General features: G+C 45.9%; 1 protein-coding gene and 1 pseudogene across 1 annotated transcript in view; one reads left to right on the top strand and one right to left on the bottom strand.

The window, feature by feature from the left end:
• Positions 1–9,709: 9,709 nt before the first annotated feature.
• On the bottom strand, positions 9,710–10,125 carry LOC145360021 (large ribosomal subunit protein eL33 pseudogene; annotated as a pseudogene).
• A 5,664-nt stretch (positions 10,126–15,789) lies between these two features.
• gpr153 (G protein-coupled receptor 153) overlaps positions 15,790–25,121 on the top strand; it is a 102,804-nt gene continuing 93,472 nt past the window's right edge. The window contains exon 1 of the mRNA XM_080215030.1: positions 15,790–16,218. The gene's annotated coding sequence lies outside the window, so the exon portion shown is untranslated. The remainder of the gene's footprint in view (positions 16,219–25,121) is intronic.

A 25,121-nucleotide genomic window follows, 5' to 3' on the forward strand; every position in this document is an offset into this window, starting at 1 on the left:
CTGAATGGAGAGCCCTGTGGGAAAGTCTAGAGGTGGGAATTTCTGGAAAATTCTGGCCTGTATGTATTTGTTTGCTTATGTATATCTATCTCTCCAGCTCTTCCCTCATTCTCTGGCAGTGCCTTTCTTCCTATGAAAAGCTAGAAGGGAATTAACCAATTTACATTTGGCTGGTGTTGTAAACCCATGGGAAGATTTTTAACAAAGACTTGGATTCACAAAGCACCTTTCATGATCAGAGGACATTCCCAAATGCCTTACAACCAATGATCTACTTCTGAAGTGTGGTCACATTTGTAAGGTATGTAGGCAACATAAAGTTTATTTATTAGCCTCACAGGTGGGCTTACATTAACACTATAATGAAGTTACCGTGAAAATCCCCTGGTTGCCACATTCCGGCACCTGTTCGGGTACACTGAGGGAGAATTTAGCATGGCCAATGTACCTAACCAGCATGTCTTTTGGACTGTAGGAGGAAACCGGAGCTTCCGGAAGAAATCTATGTAGACACGGGGAGAATATACAGACGCCACACAGACAGTGACCCAAGCTGGGAATCAAACCTGGGTCCCTGGAGCTGTGAGACAGCAAAGCTAACCACTGGGCCATTGTGCCAGACAATTTGAGCATAGCAAACAAATGATTAGATAATCTGTTCTTGTGACGTTGGATTGGATTCTCCAAACTTACCCAAGGCTGGGATGCTCCAGGCCTGCTGCAGAGCACCATTATCGCTAGCAGCGGGATCAGGCGCGCAAGATTGGATAATTCCGGCTATTGACTGAGGGACAAATTGACTAGGATTCAGAGGGTAATGCTCCAACTTCAATATTTAATGCGATATTCCAATGCTATAGGACCCAGTAAACCTAAATAAGTGGGCAGACCATTCAAGTCTCATCCAAACATTGGCACCTCTGATGGTGCAGCACTCCATCAGCATTTCATTGGAATGTCAGCCTTGAGTTTTTTTTTATTGTTCTAATCCAAGAGTGCAAATTTCTTGATAGATGGGTCTTGTCAATAATACTTCCATCCCAGGCAGAATTTGGAAATTACATTGGTGAAAGGATGTGATGGTGAGTGTAGTGAAGTGTTTTGTGTGTCATTACCCTATCTAAGCATTACCTATTCATCTGTAAAATATATTTAGAACTGAAATGCATGTCTCCTGTTATTGTCAAGTGGAAGGTGCAGCAAGAATCAAGCCGAAAAGTTACTATTGTCATAAAATGTCTTTGTGACATTGCTCTGTCCTTTCAAAAGTCACTCCAGAAATAGACACTGTTCCTTCAGGGTTTTGTTGTCTCTGGACTAAGGTGAGAAAAGAAATTGTTCAGGATTCCTGCTTCTGATAACAGGTCTTTGATCTAAAATGTTAACTCTATTTTTCTCTCTACAGATGCTGCCTGACTTGCTGAGTATTTCCAGCACTTTCTGATTTTATTTTGGATTTCCACTATCTGCATAATTGTATTTTTGCTCGAGGGCTTATATAACTGATTGCTGTCTGGAAATTCCAGGGTGCGGAAATTTCTGGCAGTGCTGGCCCCAAGGCTGGAAATTCTTACCCAAGGTCAACAGATCTTTGCATGGTCCGCCCCTACCCACTACAATTCTCCTGGTGGGCGAGATGGGAAAACTCCATCCTAGGTGTGGCAGCCCACCTCAGATCTTGCCCTCCCCAATTGTAGAGCTCACTCTCCAATCTCATAAATGAAGCCATGATGTGGAGATGCCAGCATTGGACTGGGATTGGGCGCAGTAAGAAGTCTCATAACACCAGGTTAAAGTCCAACAGGTTTATTTGGAATCACGAGCTTTTGGAGCACTGCTCCTGCCTCAGATGAGTGAGATTCACCTGATGAAGGCGCGGCACTCTGAAAGCCAATGATTCCAAATAAACCTGTTGGACTTTAACTGGTGTTGTGAGACTTCTTGCTGTCACAAATGAAGGAGAGCAGCTTTGGTAAAGTACTAAATTGAGGGAACAGAAATGTGAATTCAGCCAATCGCTGATTCGCCACTTCTTGTGGAATTGTCTTTTGGAGTCAATCTTCACCTTACAGATATTTAAGAGTGAACTTCCAAAGTCTCTGCATGTAGTGCAGAGACATTCACACAACGCATGAATGATCACAGTCCCACTGTCTTTGATTTTCCGCCCAGTGATTTTAGTGGGTGGAAAGTTCTAGATTGTTATACTGCTTCATGTATCCTTAAAAATCTAATAACTTCAAATGTCAATGCTACCATGTGTGTCAAATTTGCTTAACCCTGTCCTAGCCTTTGACAATAAGAAAGACAGACCTAGAGAATATCTCTGAGTGTAGCTATGAGGATGCCATGCTAAAATTGCATGGACCCCTCAGACAATGGACAGAATCTTGTGACAGCGGCGAGTGTGCCAATGGCGGGCTTGGAATTGAGCAAGCTGGAGAGGGGGTGGAGGAACTGGCCACACTGAGTCGCACAGCAGCCAGACAGTTAGGTATGTATGGTCAAGGGGTCCAGTCAACTGTGCAGAGTCAGTACTCCCCCCCGGTATTACCTTATGGTGGCCCAAGGTCCGAGCACCATTTTTCAATGGCGCCCAGACAGGTATCCCACTCCCTGCAAGTCAGCAGCCTGTCTAAGAGGAGAACTTTGTTGCCCTCCCCTCTCCATTTGCAACACCTGGAATTCTGGAGCTGCAAGCCATCACTCTGCACCTTCCATCCATCATTCTCAACCCTCCCTCTATCAGCCAGCCCTGCCTGCTGTGACCCTCAAGCCACCCAACATTGACTTGATCGATCATGTGTCAACATAGAACTGCTCCTCTGTCACCACTGAACAGACATCCGTGCAACCTGGGCCTGTCCTGCCATCTGCCTCTCTCCCACCACCCCAGCACCATGGTCCAGTCAATCATCACCTTTGGCTCTGCCTTTATCAACTTTCACCTGCACTCAGTTATCCTCAGCTCTTCCAGTCTCACCACTGATGTACCATCAATCATCCTTGATCTCCCATCCATCATGCTATTCGGCAGAGCTCCCTCCCTTTGTCACACATAATGCTTCTTAAGGCTGATATGCCCTGACCTCTCTCCCTTGGACAACCATCACCCTCCCTTTTATGATCAGTCATCCTCAACCTCCCTGAACAGCTGCCACTTGAGCTCCATGCATAAAAACATAGAAGATAGGAGCACGAGGAGGCCATTTGTCTCTTCAAGCCTGCTCTGCCATTCATTACGATCATGGATGATCATCCAACTCAATAGCCCAATCCTACTTTGTCCCCATAACCTTTGATCCATTCACTCCAAGTGTTACATCTAGCTGCCTCTCGAATGCATTCAATGTTTTGGCATCAACTACTTTCTGTGGTAATGAATTCCACAGGCTCACCACTTTTTGAGTGAAGCAATGACTCCTCACCTCCATCCTAAAAGGTCTACCCTAAATCTTCAGACTGTGATCGGTGGTTCTGGACTCCCCCATCCTCAGGAGCATCCTTCCTATATTTACTCTGTCTAGTTTTGTTAGAATTTTATAAGTCTCTATGAGATCCCCCTCATTCATCTGATCTCCAGTGAAAACAATCCTAACCTAGTCAATCTTTCCTCATACATCAGTCCCACCATCCCTGGAATCAGCCTGGTAAATCTTCACTGCACTCCCTCAAGAGCAAGAACATCCTTCCACAGAAAAAGAGACCAAAGCTGCACACAATACTCTAGATGTGGCTTCATCAAGGCCCTGTATAACTGCAACAACACATCTCTACTCGAAACCTCTTGCAATGAAGGCCAACATACTATTTGCCTTCTTTACCATCTACTGTACCTGCATGCTTATCCTCAGTGACTAGTGCACAAGAACACCTGCTTGTTCCCACTGCACATTCCCCTCTCCCAGTTTACAATCATGCAATAGCTCAGCATCCTCCCTCCTGGTCCAACAATGTGCCCCTAAAAGAAAAGCAGCTCCTCCTTACTCCAAATCCAACAGGAGGACTATCTTGGCTATTGTACCCCACCTTTAATCAATCATGAATCCTAAAGCTTGTGTTCCTGATTTATTACCAATTTAGTCACAAAGGTAAAATTTAATCTGGCGACCATGTATCTTAATGTGTGCATGACATGCTAATACGTTCACAATAGGTTCTAGTCTCTTGCTGTCAGGAATCCTCCTCCGATTTACTTACCAACTTCCATCCTATTGCTGGGAAGCTGACATTCTGCCTCCTGTATATTTAAGTACCTCCTCCCTCCTCATTTCCCATTCCCAGGAATTCTCCAACCTCATGCATGGCACGGATACTCTGTTCCCACTGCAGTGAATGGGGTTTTGACTGAATGCCAAATTCGAGTGGCAGGGGCGTACAACATCGGAGAATGCTGGCTCATATCTTGAGAATTGCATTCAGGTGTGGTCACTGAGGCAGTAGGAAAACATTCAATCCATGGAGGTGATGCGAAAAAGGGTTGAATGGTTGGTTCTTACCATTAAAAATAGTAAGACGACTGAAGAATCTGAACTTGTGGGCTTTGAAAGGAGTTGACTGAGAGTGGATCTTTTAGGAATATAAAATGTATTCAACAGCATAGATATTTTAAAGCCTGTGTACCACTTCAAGGTAAGTAAAGACGCTTGGGAATAGAAGTTCCATCTAACTTCATCAGCAGATCAATGCAAACTCTGCCAAAGTTATAGTGGGAACATGCAATTACACCCACACATCTTCCAGATGGGGAATAAGAGGATATTCAAGCTGTTCAAAAGATAATTTAGGACAGATGTCAAGAGGGACATCTTTATGCAAAGAGTGAAAAGCTGGAACTATTTTTGGAAGGGTATTGGACACAAACATCTTTGATTGGATCAGCAGAGACAAAAGTGAATGTTTTATATATTCACAATTGATTTTCAAAACTTCATTCTTGGGATATGGCATTTCTAGCAAGGCTGAGCATTTGTTGCCAATGATGTGGAGGTGCCGGCGTTGGACGGGGGTAAACACAGTAAGAAATCTCACAACACCAGGTTAAAGTCCAACAGGTTTACTTGGTAGCAAACATCACTAGCTTTTGGAACGCTGTTCCTTCGTCAGGTGAGTGGAGCGTTCTGATCACAAACAGGGCGTATAAAGGCACACACAATTTACAGAATACTGATTAGAATGTGAGTCTTTACAGCTAATCTGCTATTCAAGTTTTAAAGGTGCAGACAATGTGAGTGGAGATAGCATTAAATATAGGTTAAAGAGATGTGTATTGTCTCCAGACAGGACAGTAAGTGAGATGTTGCAAGTTCAGGCAAGTCATGGAGGTCACAGAAACTGATAGTCCAAGTTCCGTGCACATGAGGACGGCCTCAACAGGGATCTTGGGTTCATGTCACACTATCTGTAACCCCCATGACTTGCCTGAACTTGCAACATCTCACTTACTGTCCTGTCTGGAGACAATACACATCTCTTTAATCTACATTTAATGCAATCTCCACTCGCATTGTCTGCATCTTTAAGACTTGAATAGCAGATTAGCTGTAAAGACTCACATTCTAGTCAGTATTCTGTAAACTGTGTGTACCTGGTTGTGATCAGAACTCTCCACTCACCTGATGAAGGAACAGCGTTCCGAAAGCTAGTGGCGTTTACTACCAAATAAACCTGTTGGATTTTAACCTGATGTCGTGAGACTTCTGACTGCATTTATTGCCCATTCATAGTTGCCCTTTCTAAAGGGTGATGAGTCTTCTCCTCGAATTGCTGCACTGCATTTGGTGAAAGGGCTTCCATTGTGCTGTTGGAAAAGGATTTCCAGGATTTTGACCCCAGCAATAATGAAGAAATTGCAATGTATCCAAATCCGGATGGTTCATGACTTGGAGGGGAATATTCAGGCGGGAGCATTCAGCTGCTGCCCTTGTCCTTCTAGGTTGTAGAAGTCGTAGAATTAGGAAGTGTTTTATGAAGAAGCAAAGATGAGCTTGGAAGGACAAAGTAGCCTCCCCCATCTGTGCAAATCTTGTGGCCACAGAATCTATCCAAGCTATAGGACAGAAACTGCCAAATACTAAGCATACTAGGGGATTGGAAGACAATCTGTGTAACATCAGGCATATAAATAAAACCAGTATGAAGTTCCACGTTTGATCAAACTGGACAGCTTTAAAGTTAATGCTGTCCTAACGGGGCTTCTATATCATAATGATATGAACAATAGCAGTATCAAACATGGGCTAATTTAATTTTGTTACATTAATTAATTAGTATTCTATTGATCTTTATCAATGATAAATCCACCATAGAGGAAATACCTATCCAAGCGCCATGTGCTGACATCCTAAGAGCGTAACAGGGGCAGAATTGGCCACTCAGCTTTGCCATTCAGTATGACGTATGTTCATCCTCCATCTCAATCCACCATCCAGCACCATCCTCATACCTCTTCATTCCTTTTAGTTTGCAAAAATATATTGATCTATCACTGGGGACAAAGCACCAGGGCAAATCCCCTGCACCTGACAGCCTGCATCCTACCGTCATAAAAGGAAATGGCCGCAGAGAGAGTGGATGCATTTGTTGTAATTTTCCAAAATTTCCTGGGAATGGAGATGCCTCACATCCTTTAAAAAGTACCTGGATGAGTACTTGGCATGCCATAGCATTCAAGGCTACGGGCCAAGTGCTGGCAAGTGGGATTACGTGGGCACATCAGGGCCTTTCACACGTCGGTGCAGACTTGATGAGCCTCTTCTGCACTGTAATATTCTGTGATTCCATGATCCCTAGATTTGGGAACAGTTTCTGAATATTGGAAAACCGCAAATGGACACTTAGGCAAGAAGGGAAGGAGAAAATGTCAGGCCAGTGAACATAGCATCCGTCATTGGGAAAATGCTGGACACAGATTTAAAATAATTGGTCAAGCAATGAGGAGAAGGTGAAAATTATTTTTTGATGCAGCGAGTTATTATGATGTGGAATGCAATGGGTGGTGGTAACAGATTCAGCTGTAGCATCAAGAACGGATTGGATATATACCCGGAAAGGAAAAATGTAGAGGGTAATGGGGAAAGGGCAGGGGAGTGGAGCTAATTGGTAGATCTATCAGAAAGCTGGCACAATCACGATGGGCTGCATGGCCTCATTCCGTGCTTCATGATTCAAAAATGACTTTACCATGATGTATTCACAAGAATCTTTTCGCACATGTGCGCAAATATATACCATACATATGTGTGTGATATTAGCTGATCTGTGCTAGCCATGTCCACGATGAATCAAAAGATATGCTACTTACTAATAACTGGAGATTAGACAAGATCCACTTTCAGCCGCTTTCTTTACTTTTGTTCTCCATCCCATCAATGTTAATGTACTATTATTTTACATTAAGTCAATCAAAGTGACCATGGTGACTGATGATGTGCAATGCTTCTAGGAAGAACTGGAGTCTAAACTGCAGGCCATAAATATCAAGACCATAATCAGTAAGTCAGGAGAAACTTCTTTCCCCAAAAAGCGAATGTAGAACTCATGACCATAAGAAGTTGTTGGGGCCGATTCTCCCAGCAGAGCAATGGGTTGGGAGAGATCAGCGGAGGGGGTTTCATGGCCTACCTGTACCTTTGGGGCAAAGATTTCCCGAGTAATCAGCTCTGCACCGGAAACAGGTCCTGCTGCACAGGGATTGGTGGGCAGAGGAAGGGAGAATAGTGATTGAGGCTGGCCATCCAGCTGGAGAAGTGGGGTGGCGGCGGTGGGGGGGGGGGGGCGAGCGTCAGGGCTGCAGGGGAGGAGGTCAGAATTGCCAGGGGACATGGGAGGTCGAGGAGATTGGGGCTGGTGAGGAGACATCAGGGATTGCCCTGAGATGTCCGGGAGGCCAGCAATTGGGCTGGCCAGTGATTGAGAGGCTGTCAGTGCGGGTTGGGGCCAGAGGGGCAGCAATAGGGGGAATGACAGAACTGGCCAGCGGCTGGGGGGTGGGGGGGAGTTCGGAGAGGCAGCAATGGGGGGTGACAGAGCTGGCAATTGGGCTGGCCAGTGATTGGGAGGCTGTCAGTGCAGGTCGGGGTCAGAGGGGCAGCAATAGGGGGAATGACAGAGCTGGCCAGCGGTCGGGGGGTTGGGGGGGAGTTCAGAAAGCAGCAATAGGGGGCAACGGAACTGGCGATTGGGCTGGCCAGTGATTGGGAGGCTGTCAGTGGGGGTCGGGGGTCAGAGGGGCAGCAATGGGGGGGCATGACAGAGCTGGCCAGCGGTCGGGGGGTGGGGGGTGGGGGGGAGTTCGGAGAGGCAGCAATGGGGGGTGACAGAGCTGGCGATTGGGCTGGCCAGTGATTAGGAGGCTGGAAGTGCGGGGCCATTGTGCATGCATTGATCTTGGTGCTGACAGATCAGCGTATGGCTCGCTCAGCGCTATACTGCTGGCCTCTCGGATGGGAATTGGGCCCCATCCTGCTGAATTTCAGAGTGGATCCCGCTCGGGCAATGCTCAGACTGTCAGAGATTCGCTCTGAAAATCCTGCTAAAAATACCAATGGGAGTTACTCCCCTTTTCACATGAATTAGGGACTTAGAATTTTTGGGAGAATTAGGCAGCACAGAGATATATTTATTTTGTGTGTCTATATGATTGTCTAGCTCACTTCAGAATTGTTAATTCCCATTCACTCAAAAGCCCCCAGATTTTTGTGAAAGTTTTGCTGAAAGAAGACATTTCTTGTGTTAACACTAGAAAATGAATTCTGGAAAACTGAAATAGGTACATGAATACTAGAGAGACACCATGTAAGGAAGGCAAATTAGCATTTGGCAGACAACGTTTTTTGTTCTTATTCTGGCATTTTTTTTCTCTGCTCTACTCCCGCTGAATTATAGGAAAACAGAAGCTGGTGTTTATGTAGCACCTTATCACAATGTCAAAATATCTCAAGGTGCTTCGTAAAAAATGAATTATTTTTGAAGAGAATTGTTTCTCAGAAGATGTGTTAAATCCTCAGGGGTGTATTAGTATGTGTGAGATGTCCCCAGCAGTCTATTAGCATACAAAAGATGTCCCGGGAATCCGTTACTATATCCAAGATCTCCCCAGGAATGTGTTAGTATGTACAGAAGGTGCATAGGAGCTTGTCCGTATATACAGTCCCTGAGAGTGTTTTATTGCTTACAGAGAGTCCCTGGGACTTTGCAAGAGATCTGGGGAATGCAGCTGCTCCCTACATAGAACATTTTGAAATCCTGTTTTATGTAACGTGTGCTCTCTGGCATTTTCCAGAAGGCAGCAAAGAGATTATTAATTTTCCATGTTTCTCTCCAAATATACATGTCATAGAGTCCCTACAGTGTAGAAGGAGGCCACTTGGCCCTTCAGGTCTCCGCCAACTCTCCGACGGAGCATCTTACCCAGCCCCACCATCCCCCAGTCTCTGTAACCCCGCATATTTACCCCACTAATCCCCCTAACCTACTCATCCTGGGGCACTATATGGGGCAATTTACCATGGCCAAGCCACATAACCTGCACATCTTTGGGAGCAAACCGGAGCACCCAGAGGAAACCCACGCAGACATGGGGAGAATGTGCAAACTCTGCATTGTCATCCAATCGAACCCGGGTCCCTGGCGCTGTGAGGCAGCAGTGCCGCCCTGTCCTTATTTTTATCATTTTACTGTTTATTGTCAATTTATGTACATCTGTGCTTTAAATCCTTGACGGATAGAGCATCACATGAATCCTGTGCCCAATAGCCTTAGCAGGCAGGTTTACTGCTGAATTTGGCACGCACCATGCACTGTTTCCAAGAACAAGTGTCACTTTACTCCAAATGACATGAATCTTGTTTGGTTTACCGCCAGGAGTGATAGCATTGTTCTTTGCTTTGTACACGTAAGCACATTTCTTGCCCAAGTAAAATTCTGTTTCATTGTGGCAATAAACACCTCAATCTTGAGGAGAGCAATGTGCTCTCTTTGGTTTTGAAGGCCTCATTTATAGCCTGTAAACACAGCTTTGCACCATAATCTTCTGGGCGAGAGCGCTGCTTGGCAGCTGGATCGCCCGCCCTGAGTTCTGTTTAAAAAGGGATTCGCAAATTTTGGTTTTCCTGAGGGTTCCATGTGGTAAAATGAATTTTATAGAATGACTGGGTGGAAATGTAGATTAGATATGACTTTTCGCAGCAGAAACATGTGTTCAAATCCACACAAAATAATATATTTCCTCTGATACTTTCTGCCTGTAAGATGTCTATGTGAAATGACTTTGACCATCTTGCTCAGACCCTCACTCATAGCAAGGAGGGTAGAAATTTATGTGTGGGGTGGTTGGGGAGTGGGGGGGAATGCTTAGCAGATGGGTTAGCATCCTAAAGAGAGGTGTGGGTGCAAATGAATTAATTGGCCATATCATTGGCCATGGGGGTGGCACGGTGGCACAGTGGTTAGCACTTCTGCCTCACAGTGCCAGGGACCTGTTTCAATTTCGGCCTTGGGTCACTGTCTGTGTGGAGTTTGCACATTCTTCCTGTGTCTGTGTGGGTTTCCTCCAGGCACTCTGGTTCCCTACCACAGTCCAAAGATGTGCGGGTTAGGTTGATTGATTGGCCATGCTAAATTGACCCTAGTGTCAGGGGGATTAGCAGGGTAAATGTGTGGGGTTACAGGAATAGAGCCTGGGTGGGATTATGGTCGGTACAGACTCAATGGGCAGAATGGCCTCCTTCTGTACTGTAGGAATTCTATGATTTTAGTTAAAAAACACAGACTTCCAAAACAAAAGGTGGAACTCTGGAATTAAGGAAAAAGCAAATGTTATGGTGAAAGGTGCACACCTGAAACAACATGATCCATCTTTACTCTTTACCCTGACTGACTCTCTGTCCGACTCCAGACTTTCTGCCTTCACTCTGCACCTGGCATGGGAATGCCTGCTCTTGGCAATGGATGCCCGATAATGAAATACATTCTACTTTCCAGCAATGACATCTTTTCTCCCTTCAAAGATACATTTTTTAAAAAGATTACATATTTTCCAACAGTTTTCAGGCAGACCAAAGCCCTTTGGAATACATTAGTGTGCACGGTACTTTATAGCTACTGCCCTCTTATTTGTCTGGGGCAAGGGTTTCAGCCTGAGATGTTTTGATTCTAACTGACTGATATAATCCAGGTTTTCAGGGCTCGAAGCAGTTTCATCGTCTGTTTTAGCTGACCCTGTACAATGGCTCTAAAGGAAAAGTTCTCAAATGTGTAAGTTACAGATAATCCACCCCTTTTCACCTGCTGCAGTGAGGTCGCGTAATGCCTTTGTAAGTCCAATGTCCATTACAGACCACGATATGATACATGATCCATTTAGCAAGTACCTGGCAGTCAACAAGATGCAGTAATTCATCTGAAGTGAGTCAGCAATGGAATGAGACAAGAACCTTGAGCTAAAATAGGATTTGTCTAACTAAATCTCAATAAAAGGACAATATCTGTGAAATAAAGAAACTAAATACCAGTGACAAAATATTTCTCCTGTTATTGTGCTCCCTTCCCATTTGACAAAGATTTTCTGGATGTTCCAAAGCATCTTGCAGCCAATGAAGTGTTTTTAAAGTGTGGTCACTGTTGTAATGTAAGAAATGTGGCAGCCAATTGGCACATGGAAAGATTCCATGAACAGCAATGTAATAGTGACCAGATTTTCAGTTTCAGTAATGTTGGCTGAAAACGTGATTTTGGTCAGGACTGCAGAGAGAACCGCTTTGCTTCTCTTCAGAATTGCGCAGGGAATTATCATAAAATAGAATCCCTACAGTGCAGAAAGAGACCATTTGGCCCATTGAGTCTGCACCGACATTAATCCTACCCAGGCCCTTTCATCGCAACCTCACATATTTACCCTGCTGATCCCTCTAATGTCCACATCCCAGGACACTAAGGGGCAACTTAGCATGGCCAATGCACCTAACCTGAACATCTTTGGAGTGCAGGAGAAAACCAGAGCACCCAAAGGAAACACAGGGAGAATGTGCAAACTCCACACAGACAGTGACCCAAGCCAGGAACCGAACGTGGGTCCCTGGCAGTGTGAGGCAATAGTGCTAACCACTGTGACACTATGTCATGTAATTGTTTATACTCATCTAAGGGAGCTAACAGGATTTTGGTTTAATATCTCAGCTGACACTTCTGCGTGTACAGCACTCTCTCAACACTGCACTGGAGCGGCAGCCTGGTCTTGTGCTCACTGTTGGAACAGGACTTCAGTCGCTAATTTTCTAACTTAGAGGCAGTATTGTTGTCCAATGCGGCACAGCTGATATCATGAGACAAAGATGAATGCATGTTCCAATGGTCTGGGCAGGATTGGGACATAGAAGAAAGAGACTTAGTTCCATTCAAGAGAGAGCAAGGTGACTTGGTGAATTATAGAATCCCTACAATGCAGAAAAAAGCCATCAGGTCTGCACCAATTCTCTGACAGAGCATCCCTCCCAGGCCCATCCCAATCACTCTATCCCCATAACCCCACACATTTACCATGGCTAATCCACTTAACTACACATCTTTGGATAGTGGGATGCTCTGTCAACTGGAAACCCATGCAGACACGGGGGAAGTGTGCAAACACCATACGGACAGTCACCCAAGGCCAGAATTGAACCCGGGTCCCTGATGCTGTGAGGCAACAATGCTAACCACTGTGCCACCGTGCTGCTCATGGGCCTAATATTTTTATTTGTAATGAAAAATAAATGAATGCAGTGTTGTTTAAGGTGGTCATCCATCTGGCAAAGTAATGAATCTATATAATCTCATCATTTTTAAAATATTTTTTAAGACGGGTTTTACTGGCACTGTGTCACTGGCCAATGACGTCATTGGTTTTCAGGCGTGGATAAGTATGCACACAGACAGGTATCAGCAGCCATCTTGTAAAGCCATCTTGCCTTGACAGGAGACACAGGGTGGAATTTTCCCATCCCGCCCCCAGCAGGAATCACAGCACATGGGGGCAGACAATGCAAAGGCCTTTTGACCTCATTGAATCATAGAAACTGTACAGTGCAAAAGGAGGCCATTCGGCCCATTGTGTCTGCACCAACAATCCTACCCAGGCCTTATCCCCTCAACCTCACCTATTTACCCTGCTAATCCCTCTAATGTCCACATTCCGGGATACTAAGGGGCAATTTAGCATGGCCAATCAACCTAACCTGCACATCTTTGGACTGTGGGAGGAAACCAAAGCATCTGGAGGAAACCCAGCCTGGGAGACGAGCGCAGCCAGAAAGTCCCAACCACAGTGTTATTTATTACTACTATTGTTACCACTCCCCTTGCCTCTGGTTCCATGGCACCTTTGTCATTTAAGCTGCCCCAGCCACTAATTTACCCACGATCTTCTCTTTTGCTTTACCTAATACAACTCTTTAGTGGCGTAATGATATTGGCAGTGGATGAATTAGTCAGAAACCCAGGATAATACTCTGGGGACCTGGGTTCAAATCCCACCATGGCAGATGTTGAAAATTTAAATTCAATAAAAATCAGGAGTTAAATGTGGAAACCATTGTCATAAAAATTAATCTGGTTTGCAAATGTCCTTTAGGGAAAGAAACCTGCCTTCCTTACCTTGCCTGGCCTACATCTAACTCCAGCTCACATCCTTTCTCAAGGATGGGTAATAAATGGTGGCCCAGCCAGCAATGCCCACATTCCATGAATTTAAAAAAAATCATAAAACCTTCCATTTCTTTTCTCTTCAGCCCTGAAGAAGGGACTTAAATGTGGACTCAAAATGTTAATTCTGTTCCTCTCTGCCAGAGCTGCTGAGTTTTTCCAGCACTTTTGGTTTTTATTTCAGACCTCCAGCATCCTCAGCATTTTGCTTTTACTTTGATGAGGAGTGTGTTTAATTACAGTTGAGTTATGACTGCCTGAATGATTCATTACCTGTGTCTATCTGCGTAAGTTTACATATGATGATGTACTATATACTGTACAAAAACAGGCTATTCAGCCCAAAAGTTTCAACTTGGTCCTCATGCATTTACACCAGTATCTTCCTATCACTTTTTATTTAACCCTATCAGCATAATTATTGATTGCTTTCTCCATCATGTGTTTATTCTGCCTTCCTCTTCTGTGCACCAACATTTTTCTTCACTTTTTTTATTCATTCAAGGGACATGGGCATGTCTGGCTGGGCCAGCATTTATTGCCCATCCCTTGTTGCCTTTGGAAGGTGGTGGTGAGCTGCCTTCTTGAATTGCTGCAGTGCATGTTCTGTGGGTTGACCCACGATGCCATTTAGGGAGGCAATTCCAGGATTTCGATCCAGCAACTGTGAAGTCAGGATGGTGAGTGGCTTGGAGGGGAACTTGCAGGTGGTGGTGTTCCCATGTATCCCATGTATCTGCCCTTGTCCTTCCGGATGGAACTGATCATGTGTTTGGAATCTGTGTAAGGAACTTTGGTGAATTGCTGCAGTGCATCTTGTAGATAATACATTCTGCTGCTACTAAGTGTCGGTGGTGGAGGGAGTTAATGCTTGTAGATGTTGTGTCAATCTGATTTATCTGGCTTCCTCTTCTATACACCAATAATTTTCTTCAGTTATTGTCATAGCAAGTTTCATATTCTAACCATTTTCTGGGTAACAGAACTTCTCTTGAATTTTCCAGTGGATTTATCAGTAACAGTCCTATTTATTATCCCTAGTTTTGTGCCACCCCCCACATAGTAGAAACTTCTTTTCCAGTTCATATCAAAACCTTTCAGAATCTTAAAGACCTTTATCAGAATGAGGTCTACAAGGTTACGAGGGGCATAAATAGGGGCAGCTAGGAAAAATGTTTCCCCTTGGTAGAGGGGTCAATAATCGGGGTGGGGGTAGCAGGTTGGGGACCTGTATTTAAGCTAAGGGGCAGGAAATTTGGAGGGAATTTGAGGAAAAGCTTTTTCCTGAACTTTGAGGAATCCGGAACTTATTGTCTGGAAAGGTGGTGGAGGCAGTAATCCTCACAATACTGGGCGGTACGATGGCACAGTGGTTAGCACTGCTGTCTCACAGCGCCAGGATACCCAGGTTCAATTCTGGCCTCAGTTGACTGTCTGTGTGGAGTTTGCACATTCTTCCCATGTCTGCGTGGATTTCCTCCATGTGCTCCAGTTTCCTCCCACACTCCAAAGATGTGTGGGTTAGATGGAGTGGCCATACTAAATTGAACATATGCTGGGGGGATTAACAGGATAAATATGCAGATTAAAGGGATAGAGCCTGGATGGGATTATTGTTGGTGCAGGCTGGATGGGCCAAATGGCCTCCTTCTGCGCTGTCGGGATTCTATAATATTGATGGAACATTTAGACGAGCTCTATTATGTCAGGCTGCAGACGAAGTGCTGGAAAATGGGATTACAATGGGTCAATGGCCGGCACAGAAACAAAGGGCCGAAGGGCCTCTCTTTGTGCTGTAACGCTCTATGACTGAAGTGTAAAATTGCCCTGGTTGGGTGAGTCTACAGTGGGTATGTTGTGAAGGAATGCTTCACTCGGGGCTTCTTTTCATCAAGTGCCCCGTCCTCTCCTGGAAGCACTGATGAGAAATGCCAGCTCTGATTGTAATCAGCATTGTGAAGAGCAATTTCCCACAGTAAGTTAGCAGGGAAATCCCTGTGTGTGTGTGTGAGAGAGAGAGAGAGAGCTGAGTACATTTCCTGAGCATGCGCTTGATAAAATTAAAGAGGGGGGGTGGGGGGAGATAATAAACTCCCCTTTAGCGTAGGCTTGAGCTTCTGTTCCAGCCCCCTTCTCTCCACAATCGCCAGTCAACCTTGTAGAGAACGTTGCAATCGAAATAGAACTTGCGAAGAGAAAGAGAGATGGGGAGAAAGGGGGGAAGCACACCCGCCTTTGATTTGGATACATGTATGTGGATGGAATGAATGACTGAGTGATTACAGCCACTCCATTGAAAGCACGGAGCTGCTCTCTGTCTCTCGCTCTCCCGCTCACACGGTTGATTGGGACGGGGATATTACACACTGTCGCTCTCTGTGAGATGGGTGACTGCTCATCTGCCCCTGTTTACCTCCCGTGCTATTAGTTGGGTGGTTGTGGGGGGGGGGGAATGTCCGATGGTGCGATATGGAGAAGATAAGGACGATTGACTGTGGCCAGCTGGAGATCTGTACAGCCTGAACTAACTCTCTGGAGGTACATTGCTGCTGTGCTTTTTTTTCATTATCCTTAAATGATTTTTTTCCCTCTAATTCCTGCCGCCCCCCCCCCAATTCCACCCCCCGCCCCAATTCATTTCCGAATCGCTGTACAGAACTATTTTTGCAGATTCCAGTATTGAAGTTCTGGAAAATTAAATGTTTAAGGGGAGGGGGGGGGGTGGAATGAATAATATTTTGTGCAACATTTCAAATTGCCAGCAACTATTCTGAGAGATAATAATATTCCCTTCCCAAAATGCAGAGTTGATACAGTGTATGCCATTCAAGGAAGGGACCAGATAAATACCTCGGTGATGGTCTTAAATAATGAACAACAGGGCTGGAAGAGAGGAGTAGACAATTTGTAGAAATAGCAGATATTAATGTTCACCTCTAGGAACAATTGGAATGACCGAGGTAGTAATGTTTATTTGAAGAGGATATTAATTTGGAATTTATTGAATGTTCAGTGTGTTTAAATGTTTTGAGTCCTTCATCCTCAGAATGCTCAGAATTTAATATGTTGGGTGCTATCATCTGCAGTATTTAATATTTTGTGTGTTATTATGTTCAGTATTTAATATGTTGGGTGCTATCATCTGCAGTATTTAATATTTTGTGTGTTATTATGTTCAGTATTTAATATGTTGGGTGCTATCATCTGCAGTATTTAATATTTTGTGTGTTATTATGTTCAGTATTTAATATGTTGGGTGCTATCATCCCCAGTATTTAATATTTTGTGTTATCATCTCCAGTGTTTAATATTTTGGGTGCTATCTTGTTTAGTGTTTAATATTCTGGGTGCTATCATCTCCAATGTTTAATATTTTGGATGTTATCATCCCCAGTATTTAATATTTTGGGTGTTATCATCCCCAGTGTTTAATATTTTGGGTGTTATCATCCCCAGTGTTTAATATTTTGGGTGTTATCGTCTCCCATGTTTAATATTTTGGGTGTTATCATCTCCCGTGTTTAATATTTTGGGTGTTATCATCCCCAGTGTTTAATATTTTGGGTGTTATCTTCTACTGTGTTTAATATTTTGGGTGTTGTCTTCTCCCGTGTTTAATATTTTGGGTGTTATCATCTCCTGTGTTTAATATTTTGGGTGTTATCATCTCCAATGTTTAATATTTTGGGTGCTATCATCTCCAATGTTTAATAATTTGGGTGCTATCATCTCCAATGTTTAATAATTTGGGTGCTATCATCTCCAGTGTTTAATAATTTGGGTGTTATTATCTCCCGTGTTTAATATTTTGGGTGTTATCATCCCCAGTGTTTAATATTTTGGGTGCTATCTTCTCCAATGTTTAATAATTTGGGTGTTATCTTCTCCAATGTTTAATATTTTGGGTGCTATCTTCTCCAATGTTTAATAATTTGGATGTTATCTTCTCCAATGTTTAATATTTTGGGTGTTATCTTCAGTGTTTAATAATTTGGGTGCTATCTGCTTCACTGAGATCCCAGTACCCGGCAGAGTTTACACCCATTGCATTCCATGTCTTCCTCATCTCCTGATGGGTGCCAGATCTCGTGCACGTGCTTTGAGCTGGGTGGCTTACCCCTGAGGTTTCCAATGACTATTGGCATGGGAGATTCATACCCGCAGCTTTTCAGAATGGGCACGCGCTGGTTAATTTGTGAGAATGCGCACACACCATGCAGAGCCCCTCCCCTCCCCCCTTCTCCAATCGTTCCCTCCTTCATTCTCCCCATCATCCGCCCTCCCCATCATCCGCCCTCCCCATCATCCGCCCTCCCCATCATCCGCCCTCCCCATCATCCGCCCTCCCCATCATCCGCCCTCCCCATCATCCGCCCTCCCCATCATCCGCCCTCCCCATCATCCGCCCTCCCCATCATCCGCCCTCCCCATCATCCGCCCTCCCGATTATCCCCCCTCCCCATCATCCCCCCTCCCCATCATCCGCCCTCCCCATCATCCGCCCTCCCCATCATCCGCCCTCCCCATCATCCGCCCTCCCCATCATCCGCCCTCCCCATCATCCGCCCTCCCCATCATCCGCCCTCCCCATCATCCGCCCTCCCCATCATCCGCCCCCCCCATCATCCGCCCCCCCCATCATCCGCCCCCCCCATCATCCGCCCCCCCCATCATCCGCCCCCCCCATCATCCGCCCCCCCCATCATCCGCCCCCCCCATCATCCGCCCCCCCCATCATCCGCCCCCCCCATCATCCGCCCCCCCCATCATCCGCCCCCCCCATCATCCGCCCCCCCCATCATCCGCCCCCCCCATCATCCGCCCCCCCCATCATCCGCCCCCCCCATCATCCGCCCCCCCCATCATCCGCCCCCCCCATCATCCGCCCCCCCCATCATCCGCCCTCCCCATCATCCGCCCTCCCCATCATCCGCCCTCCCCATCATCCGCCCTCCCCATCATCCGCCCTCCCCATCATCCGCCCTCCCCATCATCCGCCCTCCCCATCATCCGCCCTCCCCATCATCCGCCCTCCCCATCATCCGCCCTCCCCATCATCCGCCCTCCCCATCATCCGCCCTCCCCATCATCCGCCCTCCCCATCATCCGCCCTCCCCATCATCCGCCCTCCCCATCATCCGCCCTCCCCATCATCCGCCCTCCCCATCATCCCCCCTCCCCATCATCCCCCCTCCCCATCATCCCCCCTCCCCATCATCCCCCCTCCCCATCATCCCCCCTCCCCATCATCCCCCCTCCCCATCATCCCCCCTCCCCATCATCCCCCCTCCCCATCATCCCCCCTCCCCATCATCCTCCCCTCCCCATCATCCTCCCTCCCCATCATCCCTCCTCCCCATCATCCCTCCTCCCCATCATCCCTCCTCCCCATCATCCCCCCTCCCCATCATCCTCCCCTCCCCATCATCCTCCCCTCCCCATCATCCTCCCCTCCCCATCATCCTCCCCTCCCCATCATCCTCCCCTCCCCATCATCCTCCCCTCCCCATCATCCTCCCCTCCCCATCATCCTCCCCTCCCCATCATCCCCACTCTCTATCATTACCCTTTTACCCATCATCCCCCCCCATGAACCTTTCTCCCCCATCAACCGTCCTACCCTCCCCTAACCTCCCCCTCCTCCATCAATGCCGTCACCAACACCCCGTTCCATTATCATACCCCCCCTCATCATCCCCTCCCCCAATATTCCCTCCATCATCCCCCTCTATCATATCCCATTCCCCCGGTATCCCTCTCATCACCCTCCCCATCACCCATTCATCCCCCAGCCCTCTCCTCCACCAGCCCACTTATCACCTTCTCCATCATCCCCATTCCCAATATTCCCTCCATCATCCCTCTCCCTCATCACCTCCCTTCCTCTCTCCATCATTCCCTCCATCTTGGGGCTGTTAAGGAAACGTTGGCCACTCCCCCTCCACTCTCCTTTAACTTTGACTGAGCAGGTAAACAATCGCAATTGTGGTGATTTGCAACAAATCAGTGCAGTAATGTGTCGAGTTTATTAGCTAGGTGCCCAGAACTGTCCTTGCAGCAAGGAAACACCAGGCTTTCAGGATGGTGTGACTCGTTGTTGGTGAATGTCCTTTCCTTCAGAAATCTATAATCATGTATGCTGAATGCTTAATTATAATACCTACCGGCACACCAGACACTTGAGCTTAATATTTCCCGGTTTGAATATCCCTCATCCAGTCTAGCCCGGGAGTTGCTGATTTCTGCTTTCCGAGATTCACTATTCCACTTTCAACTTTCTGCTCAGCCTCACACACACCCAGCAGTTTCTGATTTCCCATCTGTACTCCTGAATTCGACTTTGCACAGCAAATCCCAAGACATCCTGTGCTCACACTTCCTCGCCACTATGAAGTCCCACTTATTCACCACCTCAGATATCACTGCCCTCTTCAACAACTCAACACTCTGATTATAAAATCCCTGTTTGTGGGTAAAGATCCCTCCCTGTTCTCACCCCCTCCCCCTTAATCTGCCACCTCTACATTCCTGTCTGCATCTTTATCAATTAGAAGTCTGGGCTCCTCTGCAGCCAACCTTCCCGAGTTTCACTATAATATCAGAACCTTGATGGACCGTAAACCCTGATCTCTGGAATTCTCTCCTATGTTCTTCTGCCTTCCTACATTGCTACCTGCTTTCAAAAAGCCCCTTCAAGGTCTGTCTCTTCAAATATACATTTGGTCACCTTCCCATCCTGTCTAATTCCTGTTTTGTATGCAATGGTCACTGTCTATGTGGAGTTTGCACGTTCTCCCTGTGTCTGCGTGGGTTTCCTCCAGGTGCTCCGGTTTCCTCTCACAGTCCAAAGATGTGCAGGTTAGACGGATTGGCAATGCTAAATTACCCCTTAGTGTCAGGAGGACTGGCTAGGGTGAATGAATGGGGTTATGGCTTGGGTGCCTTCTTCTGCACTGTAAGATTTTATGAATCAGCACCCTTGTGAAGCAACTTCGGCTGCCTTGTTCTATTAAAGATAATATATGTGCATTGGGACTGGAACTAACGTTGTGCTTCCTGGTATATCTAGCACTGAGGTTAATACAGCCAAACACATCTGGCACTGAATCAACAGCTCCCAGTCGGTGTGACATTGAATGAATACCTTTGAGAGAATCACACATTAATATCTCCTAATACATGAGGCGGAGATTAACGTGTATCAGACTGCAGTCACCTTTCATTCCCATTGTACAAGGAGGAGTTAAAAGCCAGTTGTTATCTCCCTGAGTGTTAGACCAAAGTTAATTCCTCATAGTGCAGTAAGTATTGTGGCTAATAGCTTCCAGTAAATCAAGGTTGTGTGTATTGGACCTATCGCGTTGGTCACTGGCGCCCTGGTGACTTTAAAACTCGCATCTTGGGTGTGCAATGGTTCTTACCAAAGGTGGATCTTTCTGCAATTCATTCTGTCAATCAAACCTCAAAGATTTGCCTTTGACAGCTTGTAGAGGACCCCCATCCTGTAAATCCCAAGGGATATCCACAGCAGTTTCTGTCGTGCTCTGGCAATGGGTCAAAGCGTGCAATAAAGAACAGCACTCCAGACTGGAGAAGGATAAAAGAGAAGGAAAGAAAAGTCACAAGGGAGTAACACCCAGCTGGGGCTTTCATTTTGGAAGGAAAGCAAGAACGAAGCAGATTAGCAATGAGTAGAAGATGGTACATGAACCTTTTGCTGCGATACATTGAGAACTCGAGGCTGATTGACAGATGTATTGGGAGGGTGGAAGGTGAGATTGGTGAAGCCACTTTATACTCCTAGGGGATTAGCATCCTGGTTGGAAGATGTCTCGGTTGATCTTTTCGAGGTGTGAATGAGGTAGGAGGTTTCAATGGAGTTGTGATCTGAGGCAAAAGCAGAAAGGGAAAATGAAACCAATGCTCATCAGACCTTTGTTTGAAGTTGGCGCGCTCAGTTGTGATGATGAGACCCCGCGTTGTGATGTGTTATTGTTGTTGTGAACAGGAGTGCTTCAACAAGGAACTCACCAGCGAGGAAACACCTGCTTGGCTGGCTGGTAGGAACCATTTGACAGGCTGCATTAGTCATTGTCACTGGGACAATGCAGGCTTTGCCTGCAGAACGTATTGTACAAAAACTGAATGGAATACTTTCTGATATGAAAGATGCATTGTTAGCTGCTGTGGATATCTCTTGGGATTTACATGATGGGGATACTAAACAAACTGTCAAAGGCAAATCCTTGAGGTATTATTAACAGAATGAATTGCAGAGTGACCCACCTTTGATCAGAATCATTGCAATGCATGATATCAGTTGTTCAGGGTAGCCCTCTCACTTCTTCTTTGGCAGTCCCTCAGGGTCGAGAATGACTTGCTTCCACTCCGGGGAGGTGGGTTTTGCAGTGGTTGAATAGTCCAATCCTGGAACTGTAGACTCTGCTGCAGGTTTGGCGGGTGGTGTTAGATGGGGTGAATGAGATGCTCTGAATTCTGTGCTCTCTTTCCACTGTTTATGCTTCACCTCTGCGTGGTCTACCCAGTGACACTCGAGATAATTGGCACCTCTGCAGTTGCTTCTTCAGTTTGTGCGCTCTAAGTGAGGCAAATGATTCCCATATGGTGATTTATTTAAGGAGGCTTTCAGAGTGTTCTCTGATGGGCGGAAGCTGCACTGAGACTCAAGGAGGAGCTCTTCAGGCGCTGGGCGGAGGTGCTAGAAGAGGGTTCTCACAATGACGTTTCCCATGGTCGAGAATAGGGAAGTCCCTCTGTAATTTCTATAGTCAGACCTGCCTCCTTTCTTGTAGATGGTGAGATCTCCAGACAAGAATGATGAGGTTGTGGATTCTTCTCAAAAGTGCTTCAGTGGGGGATTCCATCTGTCCCAGAGGCCTTGTTGTTTTTCAGCTGTCGGAGGGTTTTTATGACCTCACGCAGAGCTGAGGTTGTGCTGAGATGGTGGCGGGTAGCGTGTTGCCAGAATGGGGTCAAGGGGACTTGTGTCGAAGGCTGTGTCTTGGTTGAGGAGGCCCTTGAAGTGCTCTCTCCAGCGGGCATTGACTGCCTCTCTGTTTTGATGAGTGCCTCTCTGTTTTTGGCTCTCAGTGGGGGGGATCCCTGGGTACTTGGATCACAGATGGTTTTAATTTCACTGAAGAAGCCATGCACGTTGTGGCTGTTGGCAAGTTGCTGAGTCTCCTGCACTCTTTACACCCACCATTGATACGTAGACCACCCACCTCTCTCTCTACATAGACCATCACTCTGTGTAAATGATTTGGGTGCTCCTCATTTCAAGAAACTTATTGCTTGCTGGTTAGTCTTGCTGCTCGCAAACTGTGCATTGATTTTGTTAGCAGCTGAGATTAGCATTTCAGTGTGTGTCCCCTGAGGGAAGTTTACAATGTCTTGTTTGCTTGACTCTGGTTATCATTGGTTTGCTGTGTAAGTGTGTTTCTGGCTGAATCCCAGTGGCTAGACCATGTTGAATGAGTGGAAGTGCACCATTAGCTGATGGTTCAGTTAGTGCAGTAACTTCTGGCTCCTTTAATGTGAAGAAAGAAGTGTGTGTGTGTGTGTGTGTTACGAGACAAGAATCAGGGAAGAAACTCATTACATTGAACAGTGTACAGTCATCTGGGGATTATCAGTTCTCTGAGAGTCGCTATTCTCTAATGGTGCAGCCCCTTCCATTTTGATAAATAATTGAAATCCCACTGTAACTTTTCAATGTACCCATCACTGGGTAATTTACACTGCTCACGGCATCCTGAATTCTATTACTGGATACTTCATAACCCGCTCAGGAGACCGCACCACTCTCTATATTATCTCCACAAACATTCGCTCCCTCCACCACCAACGAACAGTGGCAGCAGTATGTACCATCTACAAGATGCACTGCATGAACTCACCAAGGTTCTTTCAGCAGCACCTTCCACCTAGAAAGACAAGGGCAACAGATACCTGGAAACACCAATACCTAGACATTCTCGTACAAGGCACACACCTTTCTGGCTTGGAAATATATCACCATTCCTTCACTGCCACTGGGTCAAAATCCTGGATTCCCCTCCTGAACAGCACTGTGCATGTACTTACACCAGTTCAAGAAGACAGCTCACTACCACCTTCTGAAGGGCATTAGGGGCAGCATAGTGCCACTGTGGTTAGCACTGCTGCCTCACAGCGCAGTTCGATTCCTGGCTTGGGTCAGTGTCTGTGCAGAGACTGCATATTCCCCCCATGTCTGTTTGGGTTTCCTCCGGGTGCTCCGGTTTCCTCCCACAGTCCAAAAGACATGTTGGTTAGGTGCATTGGCCATGCTAAATTCTCCCTCAGTATACCCGAATAGACACTGGAGTGTAGTGACTAGGGGATTTTCACAGTAACTTCATTGCAGTGTTAATGTAAGCCTACTTGTGACACTAATAAATAAACCTATTAAGCTAGGAGTGGGCAATAAGTGCTTGCCTAGCCAGCGAAACCCACATCCTGTAAAAATGGATAAAAAATAACTTGTCTATGTTATTGGTTAAACTGGTTAGACCGTGGATCACGATGGTTGAGATCCTTTTAATGCATACAGTTCTGGTCATCAAAAGTGAAGCAGCCAGTCAGTGGATAAATGCAGAGAAAGGACACAAGGCTCAAGGGTCTGCTTCATGAGAAAAAAATGAGAGAAACTTGGGCTTTTCATTTTGGAAAGGGGGAATTAGTCAGGTGACCTTGTATAGGTCAATAAGATTGTTTAAGGGAATGGAAAAAGAAAATCAGAATTTTGGAGAAAAGCAAATTTCTGTGGATGCTGGAATCTGAAACCAAAAGGGAAAATGCTGGAAAACCCCGGCAGGTCTGGCAGCATCTGTAAGGAGAGAAAAGAGCGGATGTTTCAAGTCCAGATGACCTTTTGTCAAAGTGGAAAAGGGTCATCTGGACTTGAAACGTCAGCTCTTTTCTTTCCTTACAGATGCTGCCAGACCTGCTGGGATTTTCCAGCATTTTCTCTTTTGGAAACCAGAATTTCACTTTGCAGTAAATGACAGCAGTAGAATGAGGGAGCACAGACTGAAATTAGATAACATTAGTATTAGAGCTGATATCATTGAGCGTAATCAACATGCTGAATTGAACCTCCAGCCAAAGACGTCTAGAGAAAAACTTGGAATCAGTGAAGGAACAATTGAATGCTGTCATGAGGGACATTAGGATTCTTCTAGAAAGATAAACTAAGATGTCCAAATGGCCTTCCCCATTTAATGAGCTTGTGAGCAGGAGCTGTCCTGAATTGCGCTGTCAACATTGGACACATTTTGGATTTGAGTCATTCACCATTGATGCTTTGGTTAGAATTGCCTTAAAGTGAGTCCATGATTTGGAATTCTAGGAAAAACCATTGTCACTAAACCGGTGAGTATGTTAGCACTGGTTTAGTC

This window comes from Carcharhinus amblyrhynchos, chromosome 30 (assembly GCF_965287045.1).
Source record: "Carcharhinus amblyrhynchos chromosome 30, sCarAmb.v2.hapA, whole genome shotgun sequence".
Taxonomy (NCBI): Eukaryota; Metazoa; Chordata; class Chondrichthyes; order Carcharhiniformes; family Carcharhinidae; genus Carcharhinus; species Carcharhinus amblyrhynchos.